At 37.4% G+C, this 6936-nt stretch overlaps 2 non-coding genes across 2 annotated transcripts; both read left to right on the forward strand.

The window, feature by feature from the left end:
* Window positions 1–1823: 1823 nt before the first annotated feature.
* On the forward strand, window positions 1824–1925 carry LOC126015316 (U6 spliceosomal RNA). Its single transcript, XR_007498193.1, has one exon. It is a non-coding gene; the product is annotated as a U6 spliceosomal RNA (small nuclear RNA).
* A 4903-nt stretch (window positions 1926–6828) lies between these two features.
* LOC126014526 (U6 spliceosomal RNA) lies at window positions 6829–6936 on the forward strand. The gene has a single exon (XR_007497573.1). It is a non-coding gene; the product is annotated as a U6 spliceosomal RNA (small nuclear RNA).

Consider the following 6936-nt stretch of genomic DNA (forward strand, 5'->3'; position numbering starts at 1 on the left):
AAAGGGGACCTGTAACACTAGCAGTCCAGGGGGCAAAGGCAGGTGGTATGGAATACATGCTGGGAACAGGGGTGGAGGGAGGACAACACTGGTGGTGAGAATGGCCCTAATCCACTGTCACTATATACCTTAAATATGATGGTGAGAGACTTGTCATTTACATTGGTCGCAAAACTAAACTTCTCTAAAATAGAACTTAGGATAAAAATCTTTCTAATACTTTGTGTTCCTTGGAGACTCAATATTCTATATTTTTATAATGTAGCTACAAGTAGAAATAAATTTATTTTTCAGAATTTCTTTGTAAATAAGGACATAACTGTATACATCTTGGGACCAATAAAAAAGCCCTAGTCTAGGGTTTGAACTAAGACCTGCACAATAAGCATGATCCCCAGTCCCAAAGGTCCGGCAGAGACAATTGTAACGGAAAGGGGCTTCTGGAAGAACAAAGAAAGACGCTATCCTAGATGCCTTCCTAGGTTCAGCGCAAAGACCAAGATCACCAACCACAGAAGATGGATTAAAATGGCACTGAGGTAACAGAACCTCTAGATTCACAAAGACTGACTTCACCATAAGTCCCACCTCAGGATATGTACAGATACTGGGACTGCTAAACACAGAGCTCTGACGGTATCACACTGGACAGAGCAGAAGCCTTCCACACACCAAAAAAAAAAAAAAAAAAAAAAACACAACCTGGAGAGTAATGATCCTGAGCAAAGACTAGAGCTGATTCCATGACAGTATACTCCAAGGACGGAGAAACCCCATATCTTATAGGGCAAGTGAATTCCTTTTCGAATGACCCCAATATTTACTGTGCCAGGGCAGGAGGGAAAAAAAAATACAAAAAACACAAAACCTTGGTTATGTATATATATATATCTTACCTTCATTTATTATTGTTATTATTATTTTTATTTACCTAGCTATTTTGGTCGATTCCTCAGTTTGGATGTGATTATTGAAATTGTTGGCCCCAATTATTCTTTTTTTTTTCTTTTCTTTTCTTTCTCTTCCTTTCTTTTCTTTCGTTATGTGCTACGCCATGTTTCTTATTTCAAGACCACGGCGTGTTTTTTGTTTGTTTGTGTTTGTTTTTAGTTTGTTTTGGTTTGTTTTTTATCTGTTTTTTTGTGGTGCTTATCGTTATAGCTGGAGTCCTCACTGGATATTTGACACTTCTTTTGGTACTGGTGGAGTGTTTCAACTTCTTTTTCTCCTTCATTTCCCAAATCGATGATGAGAACCTCTAGAAGGATTCTGCCCATTTTCGGGGTATTAAACTCTTACCCCGGTTTATTTATTTTCTCTTTTTCAGGCAAAACCACGCAACTTGAACTAGCTACCCCTGCCCCTACTTAGAGGGGGAAATAAGGGAGGCATCAAGACCAAACTGATGCAAGACTACTAAGTAGTTGGTTAGAGACAGAGGGGACCACATATTCTAGCCGCCCTGGGGGTGAGGGAAGAGGAAATGGGAGGTAAGACAGAAACGGGGGTGTAGGGAGGACAATTTGGGGATGGGAATCCCCCCTGATTTTATGTAAATATGTACCTAAAATATTATTGTCAACAATATGTAAGCCACTATGATCAAAATAAAAATTATATTAAAAAAACTCTTATATTAAAATAAAAAATTATTCAATGAAAAAAAAATAAGGACATAACAAATATTTTATGTTTGAAAAGTGAATAAGATTGGAATATATTATTGAAATCATGATAATAAAAAAAAAAATTAACCAAGACTAATGTTCCAAGGTAAATAATATAATGAAGACACCATAAAAGAATGCTGGAAGAAATAGCATACGCTTCAGCAGCACATATAATAAAATTGGAACAATATAGAGAAGATTAGCATAGCCCTGAACAAGGATGACATGCAAATTCGTGAAGCATTCCATATTTAAAATAAATAAATAGGAAAAAAATCACAAAACCTCACCACACCAGCCCTCCTTTCCTTTTTATTTCCTTTTTATTTTTATTTTATGTGTGTGTGTTGTTGTTGTTTTTGTTGTTGTTTAGTAGCTGTTTATTTTAGCTATTGTCTTTTTTTTAATTTTTTTTATTTTTGGGTCACACCTGGCAGTGCTCAGGGGTTACTCCTGACTCTATGCTCAGAAATCACTCTTGGAGGGCTCAGGGGACCATATGGGATGCCAGGATTATAACCACCGTCCTTCTGCATGCAAAGCAAACACCCTACTTCCATGCTATCTCTCCAGCCCCTGGTTGTTGTCTATTTTATCGTTACTTCTTTTTAATTTTTTCTCTATTCCCCCCCCCCCTTTTTTCTTCTTTTAAATTGATATTGATAGCTCCTAGATGGATTCCTCCCAGCTATTATTTTTCTTTTTTTCTTTTTATTTTTTTTTCCAACAGGACCACAGAACTTGAATCATCTTGTTCTGCCTCATAAATTAAGGTGGGGGGGGAGAAAGTGAATGGTACCAGGAGCAAAAAGTCACATGAAAATTGAATGTAAATAAATGGTGATCAGGCCTAAATACCAAACTCAAAGTCAATGACAACAGAATCAAGATCTACAACAAGTTATATACAAAGGGACCAGTTACACTGGCAATCCAGAGGGCAAAAGGATAAAGTATGGGTTGCATGCTGGGAACAGGGGCAAAGGGAGGTCAACACTGGTGGTGGGGAATTGCCCTAATTCACTGTCACTATGTACCTTAAATATAACTGTGAAAGAATTGTAATTCACATGGGTCTCAAAAATTATTTAAAAAAAGAAATAAATAGGGAGCTTTTCTATTCAGGAATTATAGTAGATAATTTAAAGAATTTTTTTTACAGAACTTTAAAAGAAATTTACATTAATTGAAAAGAAATTTACATATTTTAGAGAAATTTATAGATTCAATGCCCTATCAAAATCTTGCTGATTTTTTAAGAAAATAGAAAAACATAATATAATTCATTTGGCATCTCAAAACACTTTGAATAGCTAAAGCAATTTTAAAAAAGAACAAAGTGAAAGGATTCTTATTTCCTGACTTCAAAACTTAATATAAAAGTACTGTAATCTAAACAGTATCGTATTGGCAAAAAAAATAGATAGACATTTAGACCACTGGATGGGATGGAAAACTTAGAATAAACTCTGGCATATACAGTCAAATGATTTTCAACACAGCTGCCAAAACCATCCATGGACAATCTTTCAGCAAATGGGGCTGAGATAACTGGACATACCCAGTTAAGAGAAAAAATTGCTATATAATCCAAAGCCATATCCAAGAATTAACTCAAAATGAATCAAAGGCATAAACATAACATTGAATTTGGCAATGAGTTCTTGGATATGACAGTAAAGACATGAAGTAACAAAAGAAAATTAAGCAAACCAGACTTCAAGAAATTAAAACTTTATGTGCATCAGAGGACATTGGCAAAGGGAAAAAATACCTGAAGAATTTGAAAAAATGTTTACATATCACATATCAATTCAAGAATTAATGCCCATAATTATATTTGAGAGAATTTGTAACACTCAACCACCACCACCACAAAACACAGTTTAAAACTGAGCAAAGAAAATAAGGATTGGGAGGATGTGAAGAGATTGGAATCTTTATGTACTTTTGGTGGGACTCCATGGAGTGATGGAGTTTCTATGGAAAGTAGGATGATAGTTCTTCCTAACAGTTTAGAGTTACCCTATTACAGCAAAGGATTAAACCATTCCTGCACTTATTCCTCTCTGTCAATTTGTGTTGCTAAAATAAAATATGCCATATCAAAAGATTTCCAAAAAAACATACGTACTTCTCAATGTTCTGGAAAAAGTCTGGTATTATGGGCTTGGATGGTACATGAATTTGGATGGCCTAGTTCTGGTAAAGGCCCTTTTCAGGTTGTACTTACTTGTTCCTATCTTCTCTTAGAAAGGACAGATACAACCTCTTGGAAAAGAGTCTTAGTCTCAAAGATGAATACTCTCTGCTAGTAACTGATCTACCTTGAAATTTTTAGATTTCAAATGTGAATTTAGGAGAGATGCAAATATACCATAGCGATAACCCCCAAAATTGAAAGCTGCATCTTGAGATCATTGTACAGCCAAGTTCCTTGTAGCATTTTCATGGCAGTTAAACTATATCAAGGGTCCATTGACAGTATTTTGATAAACAAAATATAGATTCAGCATTTAGTATGAAGAACAATGGGGCCAGAGTGATATAATAGCACAGCAGATAGGGTGCTTGCTTTGCATATGACCAATCTGGGTTTGATCCCTGGCATCCCATCTCCTGAGTCTGCTAGGAGTCATTCCTGAGTGCAGAGCCAGCCTAAGCATCTCTGGGTGTGCCTCCCCCCCCAAAAAAAAGAAAAGAAAAAGGAAATTATGACTCATACTACAACATAGATGAGTCAGAAAAATAAATGCTGTAGTACTAAACTTATATCAAGAAACTATAGTAGTTGAATTTGTAGACACAGACATAAAGTGGTGACTTCTGTGGGGTGAAGGGAGGTAGAAGTGGGTGTTTGTGTTTAATGGAGACAGTCTTAGTTTGGGAAGATGATGGATAACGATAATGACAGCCTAGTAATATAAATGCAAAAATAAAAAAAGATGAGGCCAAGAGCTCTAAAGGCTGCAGCACATGTGCTTTGAATGAGGAAGACCCAGGTTCTCTCCTCAGCTCACATGATTCCCTGAGTACCACCAAACAAAACACAAAGCAGTTTGTTGCAGGAAACCTCTGAGCACAATCAGGTGTGCCCCCAATCCAAAAAAAGGGGGGGATAAAAGATGATAAACTGGCAAACTTCATTGCAACATCTATCTACTACCAAAAATATAGGCAAAAGTCCTCAAATATAAACTCATACATGTAGATTTTCACCACTTTTTCAACTAATTCATAGATCAATGAAACAAAAAAATTTTGCACAAAAGAGCAAGTTTCACTTTATAGTTTTTAATTTATTTTTAGTAAATAAATTATTAAATTAATCACTGTCATACAAAGTTACAAAGTTGTTTATGATTTTCAGTTATACAGTGCCCAACATCCATCACCAGTGCACATTTCCCACTACCAGTGTCCCCAGTTTTCCTCCTGCCCTCCCCATCCTTCCCCCGCCCTCTCCCTGCCTGCTTCTATGGCAGACAAGAGAAAGTTTCTTATAGTTTGTTTTTACAAGTGCAATAGAAGAATGTAAACTATTTTCAAATATCCATAAAAATTTACCAAGGTCAATAATCTCAGCCAAAAATACAAATCTCATCTAATTAAATATGATTAGAAGTAGGCAGATTTGCTTATAATAGAATTGAACTAAAAATCAAAAACTTAAACAACCCCCTCTGTATTTAGACCTTTGAAAATTCAACTCACTTCTAAATAATGTTTGAGTTAAACAAGAAGACATAAAAAATAATTGGGCGCTGGCAGAGTCAGGATCAGGGGACCACATGGGATGTAGGGGATCAAACCCAGAATGACCTTGTGCAAGGCAAATGCCCTGCCTGCTGCACTATCACTCTAGCCCCAATAAAATATTTTTAATAGCATGAAATACAATAAATAAATGCAAGATAAAATTTGTGGCTACAACTAAATAAATACTTAAAGGAAAATTAAAAGTATCAAGTGTTTATATTAGAAGAGAAAATAAGGGGCCGGAGAGATAGCATGGAGGTAAGGCATTTGCCTTTCATGCAGGAGGTCATTGGTTCGAATCCCGGTGTCCCATATGGTCCCCCGTGCCTGCCAGGAGCAATTTCTGAGCATGGAGCCAGGAATAACCCCTGAGCACTGCCGGGTGTGACCCAAAAACCACAAAAAAAAAAAAAAAAAGAAGAGAAAATAAAAGAGCTACTCAGGACTGAAGAGATTAATATAGCAGAGGAGGTGCTTGCCATGTTTGCTGTCAACCCAGGTTTGATCCCCAGCACCTCAAGCTCCACCAAGCACAGAGCTAGGAGTGAGCCCTGAGCACTGTCCCATTTGGTCCCCAACCAAACAAAAAGATCTAAACTCCCGTTTTAAGAAACTCTGCAAAGAGAAAAAGAAGTCTTTTTGTTTTTTGCTTTTGTTACAAGTTCTTATTTTCACTTCATGAAAAGAACTCAGAAGTCAGATTACATGGTGCTGGACTGGTGGCATTGTAGTACCATCACGAACCCATGGGTAACTTTGACACTTATTCTATGTCAGATTGTGGCTTTCAGATGGCTTCTCTGTCTCATTGTTCATTCCTGGGTTAGTCACTATATACACAGTGTGGTGAAGCATAAAGGGCCAACACACTGCCTGGGTCTTTGCTCCTTTGCTCACACTCTCTGGAATGGAGTCCAAAGCAGCATCTGGCAGCAAGAAAGACAAGCATGTAGATAGATATTTCCTGGAGGGAGCTGCAGGCCCAGATGAAAATGCAGCTTCCTTAAAACAAGTCAAACAGGGGCCAGGCGGTGGCGCTAGAGGTAAGGTGCCTGCCTTGCCTGCGCTAGCCTTGGACGGACCGCGGTTCGATCCCCTGTGTCCCATATGGTCCCCCAAGCCAGGAGCAACTTCTGAGCGCATAGCCAGGAGTAACCCCTGAGCATTACTGGGTGTGGCCCAAAAACCAAAAAAAAAAAAAACAAGTCAAACAAAGAGGAATCTCAGTTATAGAAAACCTATTTGCAATGTGTGTGTGTGTGTTTTGACCAAGCAGGTTTACTGGAGAGTCTGTAAACATACACATGAGCTTGTATGTATATATTGTGGGTGTAAATGTGTTTGCAGGTTTAGTCGGGTAAGAAACAAAAACCTTATTAATGGAAACAAAAAATTTTAAGTTCTTGCTTCAGCCACACATATACTAAAATCGGAATGATACAGAAAAGATTGGCATAGTCCCTGCACAAGGGTGACATGCAAAATTCGTGAAGCATTTTATATTTAA

This window comes from Suncus etruscus, chromosome 7, assembly GCF_024139225.1.
Source record: "Suncus etruscus isolate mSunEtr1 chromosome 7, mSunEtr1.pri.cur, whole genome shotgun sequence".
NCBI lineage: Eukaryota > Metazoa > Chordata > Mammalia > Eulipotyphla > Soricidae > Suncus > Suncus etruscus.